This window comes from Podarcis muralis, chromosome 13 (assembly GCF_964188315.1).
Source record: "Podarcis muralis chromosome 13, rPodMur119.hap1.1, whole genome shotgun sequence".
Classification (NCBI taxonomy): domain Eukaryota; kingdom Metazoa; phylum Chordata; class Lepidosauria; order Squamata; family Lacertidae; genus Podarcis; species Podarcis muralis.
In genome coordinates this window covers 48,331,252-48,344,001 of record NC_135667.1, presented here as the reverse complement: position 1 = coordinate 48,344,001, position 12,750 = coordinate 48,331,252, and positions in this window count along the sequence as shown.

The window sequence follows — 12,750 nt, the reverse complement described above, 5'->3', positions numbered from 1 at the left end:
CTCCAATACTTTGGCCACCTCATGAGAAAAGAAGACTCCCTGGAAAAGACCCTGATGTTGGGAAAGATGGAGGGCACAAGGAGAAGGGGACGGCAGAGGACGAGATGGTTGGACAGTGTTCTCGAAGCTACAAACATGAGTCTGACCAAACTGCGGGAGGCAGTGGAAGACAGGAGTGCCTGGCGTGCTCTGGTCCAGGGGGTCACGAAGAGTTGGACATGACTAAACGACTAACAACAACAAAGCATAAATGTAAGGGTGGCATGCTGCCACAAGGGGGCAGAGCCACCTAAGCTTTGATTTGTTTAAAGGCTCTTTTGCTCCTAACTGAAATGATTCAAGAACACTCACTTCCTTGGGTCTGAATTATAAGTAAAAACACGGAGTCATGTCTCTGCAATACCTTCTCCTTCTTGCGTGGTTGGCAAGGAATTTGGTTCCGTTCACATTTTAATACTAGCCAACCTAATACACAGTTCACAAAACGATATATGGACTAAAATGCTGCTCTCCTTTGATGTTTGCACTTATTTAGATTTTGTGGCACTGTTGCAGTAAAATAAAACACAAAAATGAATGTATTGGCTGGAAGGGTGCATGAAAATACACATATTAGAGAAAGCAACGTACCAAAATACAGTCATACCTTGGGATAAATATGCTTCAGGATAAGTATTTTCGGGTTGCGCTCCGCGGCAACCCAGAGGTAACGGAGCGCGTTACTTCTGGGTTTTGCCACTCGCGCACGCGCAGGCGGTCAAAATGATGTCACAGGCATGTGCGGAAGCCGTGAAACGCGACCTGCACAGACGCGCAGACACGTTGTTGCGTCTTACGTTCTGTTCAGGATGCGAACGGGGCTCCGGAACGGATCCCGTTTGCATCCCGAGGTACCACTGTAATGCATTGGGTTGGTGAAAATTGTTTGCGAAATATGTATATTAGCAAAATTGCATACAAAAATGTGTCTTCAGGAGAAAGGCACATTGGATGCTGGCAATTTTCACAAGGACATAAAAATATAATACAGCAATCACAAATGGATGCTGAAATATGGTGAACTGACATTATTATTATTATTATTATTATTATTATTATTATTATTAGCCACCCATCTGACTGGGTTACCCCAGCCACTCTGGGTGGCTTCCAACAATGTCTTCTAAAAGTCAGATAGCTGTTTTATTTCCTTGGCATCTGATGGGAGGGCATTCCATAGGGTGGGTGCCACTACTGAGAAGGCCCTCTGCCTGGTTCCCTGGAACCTCACTTCTCGCAGTGAGGAAACTGCCAGAAGGCCCTCGGAGCTGGACCTCAGTGTCTGAGCTGGACGATGGGGTTGGAGACGCTCCTTCAGGTCTACATGGCAGAGGCCATTTAGGGCTTTAAAGATCAACACCAACACTTTGAATTGTGCTCAGAAACATACTGGGAGCCAGTGCAGATCCTTTAGGACTGGTGTTATATGGTCCTGGCGGGCACTCCTAGTCACCAGTCTGCCAGCCACATCAAGTGAAACAGACAAGTGTGTGCTTGTGCTCCTGCAGAAAGATAAAATAACGCAAAAAGAATAAATATGCTTTCCTTGTGGAGGGGGTGAGCTTTGGGCAGAGGAGAGCAATGCTATAGAGCAGGGGTGGAGGTTAGCAAACGAAAGGAGTTAATATTATTAGAAATATGAATTTGGAGAACTGTTATACAGGTGACATAATGAAATTCAGTTAGAGGGGATTCGAGGAAGTTAGTTATCAATGTGATGAGAACTAGGTATTTGAAGAAACAATTGTGTGTGTGTGTGTGTGTGTGTGTGTGTGTTTAGTATATTGTAGTGTAATGTGTTTTTCTTTGTTGTGTGTTCTGTTGTGTCATTTTTGTGATAAATGTTGAAAATCAATAAAAAAAATTGGGGAGGGGAAATATAGAGCAGGGGTGGCCAACTCCTTAGAGACTGCGATCTACTCAAAGAATTAAAAACTGGCAGTGTTCTACTCCCTTTTGGGGGGTTCAGGTTAAAGTTTTTGAGCTTTTTTTAGGGAGGAGGAAAGCCCTGATTTCTGAGGATTCAAGCCTAACATCATGGGAGAAAGGGGAGCAGCTGCTCACCAACGGATAGATCGCTGGGGGAACAGCCTCACTCCCATCTTCCATTCTGCAGATTCTGCAACAATGCAGATCAGAGCAACAGGGCAGGGCCGGATTCTATTTTACCAACGCTAAGGAAAGGGACCCAGCAGATCAACCGTGATCTACCCAAACCTCCCAGGGATCTGCCAGTAGATCGCGATCGATCATCCCTGCTATAGAGGTTGGGGACATTGCCTGGCAGAGATGGAGTGGTGAGGCATCTTGTTCTTCCACCCCGCCATATTGGATGAGTGTTTCCCATCTTCCTCCCATTGACCCTGCCAATGTGATTGTGGTGGAGATTAAATATGGGTGCTCCAGAGCAGGCATAGTTTGGGTGTGTACTGGAGGAATCCTGCAGATCCCAGATCTCCTCTGGTCCACTCCCAGCATGCCCCATTCAGGCCTCTACTGGTGTCAGAACACCAACGGCAAAGGAGTTGTGGCTGTAGGAAAGCTTTACGCAGCAACAATAAATGGAACTTGGGTCACCCTCAGTGGCCGGCCAAATTGCACAGCATGAGAGGTGCCCGCCAAGACTGTTGCAGTCTTGCGGGTTTATGAACGCCCCATAGATTATTGCCATCCCTTTTGAAATATGAAGGGTCTCTTTGTTTAAGGAGAATGGCACATATCAGACACTGCATAGTATGTGCAAATTGGTTCCACTAAGAAAGTATTGCATTTAGCATTAATTCTTTAAAGGTAAAGGGACCCCTGATCATTAGGTCCAGTCGTGGCCGACTCTGGGGTTGTGGCGCTCATCACGCTTTATTGGCCGAGGGAGCCGGCGTACAGCTTCCGGGTCATGGGGCCAGCATGACTAAGCCACTTCTGGCGAACCAGAGCAGCGCACGGAAACGCCGTTTACCTTTCTGCCGGAGCGGTACCTATTTATCTACTTGCACGTTGACGTGCTTTCGAACTGCTAGGTTGGCAGGAACTGGGACCGAGCAACGGGAGCTCTCCCCGTTGCTGGGATTCGAACCGCCGACCTTCTGATCAGCAAGCCCTAGGCTCTGTGGTTTAACCCACAGTGCCACCTGATAGTTCCCTATTATGTAATTACATAAAGCTTTCTTTTTTTAATGCTCTTCAGCCAACAGCTGGATTGTTTTTAGGCACACTACTTAGAAATGTGAATAATTTATTTAACAATTTAAATGAATAAATAAATAAATAAATATATAAATGCCTTAAACGAAAGCTCCCAGAGCAGCTTGCAGGTGTTGATAAGAAGTCAAGTTCCTGTCCTCCAGTTTACCATCTCAAAGACCCGACACGAAGGGAAGAGGGATTGGGAGAGAGGAAGGGAAAAAAATGCAAAATTGGACACTATTTCTTAGTTATGGAATTCTTCTAATGGCCTGGTGGGAAGATTTCAAGGAGAGGAGAAGCCAGAATGTTGCTGGTCTTTCAGCAGAGCAGAGACCTCGCAGGCCCATCCATCTCGCTCCCTTATAGCTTGAGATGATAGAAAAGTCCTGTAGTGATTGATCAATGATGGCTCCTTCAACATTCAGGCTGACACTTCCTGATACATTCACCAACTGATCGGCCAGTGTGTTTGAACTGAGCTATTACATTTGTGTTTTTCGATGACAGCTGTCCCTAAGGTTCTATAAGTGCGATGAGTCCCATTCATGGCCTTTCATCTGATTTTGTCCAAGGCAATGACTCAATAGTTGAATTGGAGTTGGCTTTGCTTTTGAATTTTGGTTGTGTAATGTTTATCTTTCCTTCTTTGACTCTTATTTGGGGAGAAAAAAGAAAAGAAAAGAGGAAGTGTGAATTGTCACAAAGGACAAAGACCGAACTTTTGAAAGAGGTGCAGAGAAACTTGGCAGGGGAAACTTTGTCACCTTTCCAATTATTCGCAAGCCAATGTTTATTTCTTGTATTCTTTATTTGTTTACTGGATGAAGGGATTGTCAATGAGGAAGTATTCTCTCTCTCTCTCTCTCTCCCCCTCTCTCCCTCTCTCTCCCCTGCAAGGCTGTCCAAAAATCTATAGCCAGAGTACAGTGGTACCTCAAGTTACATACACTTCAGGTTACAGACTCTGCTAACCCAGAAATAGTACCTCGGATTAAGAACTTTGCTTCAGGATGAGAACATAAATCGAATGGAGGCAGCGTGAGGCCCCATTAGCTAAAGTGGTGCTTCAGGTTAAGAACGGACCTCTGGAACGAATTAAGTTCTTAACCCGAGGTACCACTGTACTAGCATTATGAAGAGAATATTATGAAAACTTCTCTGAATCCACATTCTCTTCATCAGGCATGATTGTACATATTCTAATCATACCTGCTTTGTCACATTTCCCCCTCTGAAGTGGAAAACCCAGAACTCTTGAGCTTCTCTTTCGAGGTAATGAGCCTGAGTCCTACCACCTGGGGCCTAGGACTTGCCGATCAGAAGTTCGGCGGTTCGAATCCCCGTGACGGGGTGAGCTCCCATTGCTCGGTCCCTGCTCCTGCCAACCTAGCAGTTCGAAAGCACGTCAAAGTGCAAGTAGATAAATAGGTACCACTCCGGTGGGAAGGTAAACGGCGTTTCCGTGTGCTGCTCTGGTTCACCAGAAGTGGCTTAGTCATGCTGGCCACATGACCCGGAAGCTGTATGCCGGCTCCCTTGGCCAATAAAGTGAAATAAGCGCCGCAACTCCAGAGTCGTCCGCGACTGGACCTAACGGTCAGGGGTCCCTTTACCTTTTACTCCCCCAACTCAGCTATCATGTCTTATTTACTTCTGTATCATTTATTTATTTTACCCTTTCAGCGTATGGTTTTATTTGTGCTCTGGGTGGCTGCAAACCAGCGTAGCGTTCTTTGAATGTCAATTATTTTAATCAATAAATGAAATAAATATCTGAAAGCATTTCTTAACAAATGTGATGTTGTGGTGATGGTATCTGTAAACCCAGCTGACAATGGCTGCAGATGCAGTATATATTTAAAGCACATAGCGTTACTGGGAACTGTACTTTGTTAAGGGTTGTAGTAGGAATTGCAGCTCTGTGAGGGGTGAACTACAGTTTCTAGGATTCTTTGGGGAATGACATATGCTTTAAATCTATGGCCCAGGATGAATGACAAATACTGCTTGTGTTTGGCATCCCAATTCTAGGTACCTTTGGGGGGGGGGAGGGAAGGCTGTAAACCCCACTGAATTCTTTTACCAGAATGTAACTGTACACAGTGAGAGCTGGACCATAAAGAAGGCTGATTGCCGAAGAATTGATGCTTTTGAATTATGGTGCTGGAGGAGACTCTTGAGAGTCCCATGGACTGCAAGAAGATCAAACCTCTCCATTCTGGAGGAAATCAGCCCTGAGTGCTCACGAGAAGGACAGCTCCTGAAGCTGAGGCTCCAAGACTTTGGCCACCTCATGAGAAGAGAAGACTCCCTGGAAAAGACCCTGATGCTGGGAAAGATGGAGGGCACAAGAAGGGGACGACAGAGGACGCGATGGTTGGACAGTGTTCTCGAAGCTAGCAGCATGAGTTTGACCAAACTGCGGGAGGCAGTGGAAGACAGAAGTGCCTGGCATGCTCTGGTCCATGGGGTCACCAAGAGTCGGACACAACTGAACGACTAAACAACAACAACAACAACAAAATGCATTTTGTAGAGTACGGTGCTCTTTTCGGGCAAAGAGATGGAGGCCATCTTGTTACATTTAATAAGCCAGCTATTTAAATTTGTGCTTCTAAGCCAACAGAACAAAGAGCTCGCATATATGGAGCCCACAGGGTAGGCAGTTCAAGGTAAAAGTACTGAGACAAGTGGGTACTAAGTGAAAGGAAATAAGTTCTGAGAAATTCTTAGTTAGTGGTTTACATGGGGAAGATGTTACAGTGAGTCAACGGTGGAGTGATCCAGTACAGTTAGAATACACTTTGCTAAATCAAGTACAAAAGATTACTTAGTTGACTTTTAAAAAAAAAAAATTATTCATCCCAAATTGGGAGTGGGGGGTGAAGAGAGAATAAATCAAATGGCCAGGCTTTGTTCTTGCAATTTGCTGCAAGGCATTCCTAAATGTGTTAATGATAATGAAGCACCCTGCTGTTGTCTTTTAAATGGAGCTCTTTCAGGCTGTAATTAAGTACAGACACCCGGCCCTACCTGTCTGAGGAAGGCAGTAGCAGGCAGGCTTGGGAGGGATTTGACAAAGTGTTGGGGGGACACCCCACCCCACAAAGGGCTCGTGTACATAAAGAGAAGAGGAACAATCCAGACCCTTTGCCTTGCAGGACACCTTTGGGAGAAGAAAAGGCTAAGGAGGAAACTCTACACAAATCCTTAAGATGGCTGGATGGCACCTTCTTCCAGCCTCCTTCCAGCAACTCCTGCAGTCAAGCTAGTGCCAAACGTCTTGCTCTTCTTTCCTCTGGACCCCATCAGTGAGGATGAGAGGAGGGAATGTGGGGACCACCAGTCCTCACAACTGCTTCATGGGCGCAAGACCTCCTCAAAAGACTTGCTGAGACCACCAGGCCAGAGCTGGCCTTTGTTTCCTACACTGGTTTCCTACACTGGTCTCGGGTGGTGTAGAGCAGTCATCCCCAAATTCGGCTCTCCAGATGTTTTGGGACTACAACTCCCATCATCCCTAGCTAACAGGACCAGAGGTCAGGGATAATGGGAACTGTAGTCCCAAAACATCTGGAGGGCCGGGTTTCGGGCTGCCTGTTGTAGAGTTTTATTGCTTAAAGGTAAAGGTAAAGGGACCCCTGACCATTAGGTCCATTCATGGCCGACTCTGGGGTTGCGGGGCTCATCTCGCTTTACTGGCCGAGGGAGCCGGCGTACAGCTTCCGGGTCATGTGGCCAGCATGACTAAGCCGCTTCTGGCGAACCAGAGCAGCGCACGGAAACGCCGTTTACCTTCCCGCTGGAGCGGTACCTGTTTATCTACTTGCACTTGGCGTGCTTTCGAACTGCTAGGTTGGCAGGAGCAGGGACTGAGCAACGGGAGCTCACCCTGTTGCGGGGATTCGAACCGCCGACCTTCTGATCGGCAAGTCCTAGGCTCTGTGGTTTAACCCACAGCGCCACCCGCGTCCCTATACCTGAATCGAACAGATGGAAGGCCAAGCAGGGGCTGAACCCCACTGCAAAAATAACTGCCAGGGCTGCCGGCCAACTGAGGAGGGGGCTCTATATAATTCCTTCGCCGAGGTGCCAGGAGTGGCACAATTTTTGTGTTCCCCTCCCCTTGACCGTGCCATTGACAGGGGCCAACCTGGCGAACCCCTGGGTATACCCCTATTATGGAACAACTCTCATAATCCCTGACCATTAGTCATGCTGGCTGGGAGTGATGATGGGAGTTGTAGTCCAACACAGCTGGAGGGCACCATGTCAGCTGCCCTTCATACGAAGCATGGAAAATCGTAATAAGCAACTGGTTACTTTACTTCATTTTTTTTTTTGGGGGGGGGGGGAGAGAATTGTTTGTTGTTCCTTTGAGGAAAAGCCCAGGAAACACAGCGAGGATTAAGTAGCACAAAAGAAGCAGATGGTGGCGACCAAACAGTTGAAGCGTTTGGATCTGTTTCAAGAGAGGTGCCTTCCCACATTCCGCGGGATCAGGGCCTTCCAAAAAAGGGAGGGAGAGGGGAATTCCTGTCCTCTGCCCCACCTACCAGAGGAACTGTGAAAAAAGGCCACAGAGCACATACAAAAGGGGACTTCAGCCCAAGCGAACCCCTTTATTCTTCTCTATCCTATAAAATCCCAAGTTATTCACTTCATGGCACTGGCTTCTAACCTGCCGAATGCTGCTAGAGCCTGCAATTCATCCTCTGATTACAGAATGCTTTTGATGTGAAAGGGGATTACAGATCTGTATCTATATTTCTTACATTTCTGCCTAAGCGTGCGTGTCTGCATAAAGCATGCTTTTTCTACAGATCTATAACTCGCAGAGGCAGCAGGCATATTGGCAATTTGTCTTAATATACAGTGGGATACAGGCAAGGATTACTAAAAGCTGAAAGTGTTGTCCTTAGGCGGGGAAAATTCCCATTCTTTCACTGGGAGTTTCCCTCCCAAGGGACTAATGCAGGATTCGATCCAAAGCTCTCGTTTTGGTTGCTTACCAGGGGTTCAGGCCTGCCCACAGCGACAGATCTCGGCCCTCCAGATGTTTTGGGACTACAATTCCCATCACCCCTGGCTAACAGGACCCATGGTCAGGGATGATGGGAGTTGTAGTCCCAAAACATTTGGAGGGCCGAATTTGCCTATGCTTCTCCTAGAGGGGCTACCTTCCCAGGTGGCTGAGTCCCGTCTGCCTCTCATTTCCCTCTACTGCATATGCAGAAACTGTCTTCTTGACCATTGGGTCCAGTAGCAAAGTGGTAGGTAAAAGGTAAAGGGACCCCTGACCATTAGGTCCAGACGTGGCCGACTCTGGGGTTGCGGCGCTCATCTCGCTTTATTGGCCGAGGGAGCCGAGGTACAGCTTCCGGGTCATGACTAAGCCACTTCTGGCAAACCAGAGCAGCGCACAGAAACGCTATTTACCTTCCCGCCGGAGTGGTACCTATTTATCTACTTGCACTTTGACATGCTTTCAAACTGCTAGGTGGACAGGAGCTGGGACGGAGCAACGGGAGCTCACCCCATCATGGGGATTCGAACCACTGACCTTCCGATCTGCAAGCCCAAGAGGTTCAGTGGTTTAGATTACAGCAACACCTCGGTAGTGTTTTGTCTGGCTAGTTGCAAAAGAACTTCCAGGAAACCAATGTAAAGAACGAGGATGCAGTCAGACTATCTTGTGGGTTTCTTATCCCTTCGGAGGATGAATGCTCAGTTCCCTTTGAAGACAGATTGATTGTTAAACCGCTCTAGGAGGGGAATAAAGGTAAAGGGACCCCTGACCGTTAGGTCCAGTCGTGAACGACTCTGGGGTTGCAGTGCTCATCTCGCTTTATTGGCCGAGGGAGCCGGCGTACAGCTTCCAGGTCATGTGGCCAGCGTGACTAAGCCACTTCTGGCGAACCAGAGCAGTGCACGGAAACGCCATTTACCTTCCCGCCGGAGTGGTACTTATTTAACTACTTGCACTTTGATGTGCTTTCGAACTGCTAGGTTGGGAGCAGCAGGGATCAAACCTATCCATTCTGAAGGAAATCAGCCCTGAGTGCTCACTGGAAGGACACATCCTGAAGCTGAGGCTCCAAGACTTTGGCCACCTCATGAGAAGAGAAGACTCCCTGGAAAAGACCCTGATGTTGGCAAAGATGGAGGGCACAAGGAGAAGGGGAGGACAGAGGACGAGATGGTTGGACAGTGTTCTCGAAGCTACAAACATGAGTTTGACCAAACTGCGGGAGGCAGTGGAAGACAGGAGTGCCTGGCGTGCTCTGGTCCAGGGAGTCACGAAGAGTCGGACACGACTAAACGACTAAACAACAAGTCCAGCAGCAGTTTTCCCGAATGCAAACCGTTTTGTTTTCCTGCAACCCTCGGACCTTTAAGCTGCCCTGCTGCCACTGAAACACCATCAGACGATGCGCCCTATGCTAAATCAATGTGCGCTCAGTGTCAACGTATTCAGTAAGTTCTCTAAGATCCAGTGGCGTAGCGTGGGGGGTGCAGGGTGGGCCGGCCGCACCAGGCGCAACACCTGGGGTTAGGGCAAATCCATGGGCTAGGGGGCGCAAATCCACAGGTTAGGGGGCGCAAATCCACGGGTTAGGGGGCGCAAATTACTTGCCTTGCCCCGGGTGCTGACAACCCACGCTACGCCACTGCTAAGATGACAAGGCTCTCTCTCCTGCCCGTTTTGTGAGCCGTGTGTGATCTTGCAAGGAAGGCAACTTCAAAATGTGGGTCCCACTACTCTGGGGCCCCCTGGAAACTGAATGAAGAAAAATCCTCTGTCCTGGAGACCGGGGGAGTGGGGAGAGGATAATGTTTTAGTGTGGAACCATCTTCCACAGAAGTAAGCAGTAGCTTTTGTCTCAAGTCCTTGGCCCGCATCAGCAAATCCCAAGCGGTTTCTTTGACCCTCTGAAAGGCATTGTGTTAGCTGAGGTGACATGTCCCTCTGTGACAATCTTCCCTTGGTCAGAAGGTTCCTGCCGCTGTCAGCTGTGCTTGAGTTCTTTTGGTCATTATTTCGGCAAGGTCATGGTACAATTTCCTTCCACATAGCTTCTCTGGCTACTCCGAGGGCCAGTGGCTTTAATTATGGCCTCCTTCGCTCCCAGCGCTGAACACTTTGTGGAAGTCCCGCTTTAATTCGATTCACTAGACTAGAATAATCCAGTCCTTCCTTTTTATTCTGCCCCCCCCCCCAAGCTGGCCTTTCACCTTTAATCCCCTCCTATGCAAGAAGTGGCCAGGTAAGGCTATAAATGCTGGGTGATAAACTTTTTTTAAAAAAAGATTTTTTATTAAGGTTTTCAAGAAGTTACAAAAAGAAAAAGAAAAAATACAAAGTAAAAACAGTTAAAAACAATTCAATCTTTCCGTATCCTATATTTCATTTGCTTGTTCCCCAGACCTCCTCACACCTCCCTTTTTTGTATCCAGTTCAATTAGTTGGTTCAGCAAATCCTTTCTTTAATCTTAATATATTATAACTTTAGATTATCACCTGTTAACAATCCATTTTTGCACATCTTTGTAACATTACTGCTGAAAACCACTTAACTTCAATCCAACATCATTCTAACATTCGTTAATTTTGCAGTATTTCTGTAAATAGTCTTTAAATTTCTTCCAATCTTCTTCCACCGACTCTTCTCCCTGGTCTCGGATTCTGCCGGTCATTTCCGCCAGTTCCATATAGTCCATCACTTTCATCTGCCATTCTTCCAGTGTGGGTAAATCTTGTGTCTTCCAATACTTTGCAATAAGTATTCTTGCTGCTGTTGTAGCATACATAAAGAAAGTTCTATCCTTCTTTAACACCAATTGGCCGACAATGCCCAGGAGAAAGGCCTCTGGTTTCTTCAGGAAGGTATATTTAAATACCTTTTTCATGTCATTATATATCATCTCCCAGAAAGCCTTAATCCTTGGGCACGTCCACCAAAGGTGAAAGAATGTACCTTCAGTTTCTTTACATTTCCAACATTTATTATCGGGCAAATGATAGATTTTTGCAAGCTTGACTGGTGTCATGTACCACCTGTATATCATTTTCATAATATTCTCTCTTAAGGCATTACATGCCGTAAACTTCATACCTGTGGTCCATAACTGTTCCCAGTCAGCCATCATAATGTTATGTCCAACATCTTGTGCCCATTTAATCATAGCAGATTTCACCGTTTCATCCTGAGTATTCCATTTCAACAGCAAGTTATACATCCCTGACAAAATCTTAGTTTTGGGATCTAACAGTTCTGTTTCCAATTTTGATTTTTCCACCTGGAATCCAATTTTCTTGTCCAAATTGTATGCCTCCATTATTTGATAATAATGAAGCCAATCTCGCACTTTGTTTTTTAGTTTTTCAAAACTCTGCAATTTCAATTTATCTCCCTCTTGTTCCAAAATTTCCCAATATTTCGGTGATAAACTGTGCCACACAGACACTCGCAGCGCACTTCTCAACAGGCCTACTCAGGAGCAGGGACGGAGGAGGAATTTGGCTCAGATTGTAATGAGAGTCTACCCATTTCCCACAAAATTTGCAAACAGAAACGCAGCCATTGTTCGGAATAAACACATCCCTGGGTTTGGGGATGCAGTTCTCAAGCCAAAGGATGCATCCCAAAAAATAGAAAACAAAATGTTGACATTTGGGGAAAGCGTGCAAAAAGGAAAAAGAAGCACACATAAGCGAAGGTAACATATAAAAATGCATTGCATGGGAGGGGACTGCTTGCAAAAATGTGTATGCAATGTGAATTTAAGACTGGGGGAGGGGAAATGAGAAACTGAATTGGGGGGGGGGGTTCATCCCTACTCAGAGGTAAGGCCCTTCGGGTTCCATGAGGCTTAAGGTAAAGGTACCCCTGCCCGTACGGGCCAGTCTTGCCAGACTCTGGGGTTGTGCGCCCATCTCACTTAAGAGGCCAGGGGCCAGCGCTGTCCGGAGACACTTCCGGGTCACGTGGCCAGCGTGACAAAGCTGCATCTGGCGAGCCAGCGCAGCACACGGAACGCCGTTTACCTTCCCACCAGTAAGCGGTCCCTATTTATCTACTTGCACCCGGGGGTGCTTTCGAACTGCTAGGTTGCCAGGCGCTGGGACCGAGCAACGGGAGCGCACCCCGCCACGGGGATTCGAACCGCCGACCTTTCGATCGGCAAGCCCTAGGCGCTGAGGCTTTTACCCACAGCGCCACCCGCGTCCCTCCATGAGGCTTACTCCCAGGTAAATGGCCTTAGACTTGCAGCCTTAGACTGCTTATCAGACAGATCTTCTGGCCAACAGCTCTTACATAAGCTATGGTATATATTTCAGCTAAAGCAGCTAACTTTTCCCTTCCACCTATCTCTTGGGATTCTGAAATAATAAAACAAACACAGGAGTGCCTTAATCTGCAACTGACACAATAATTCTTCTAATGCAGAGGTTAGTAAATGAAAGGAGTTAATATTTTTAGAAATATGAATTTGGAGAACTGTTATATAGGTGACATAATGAAA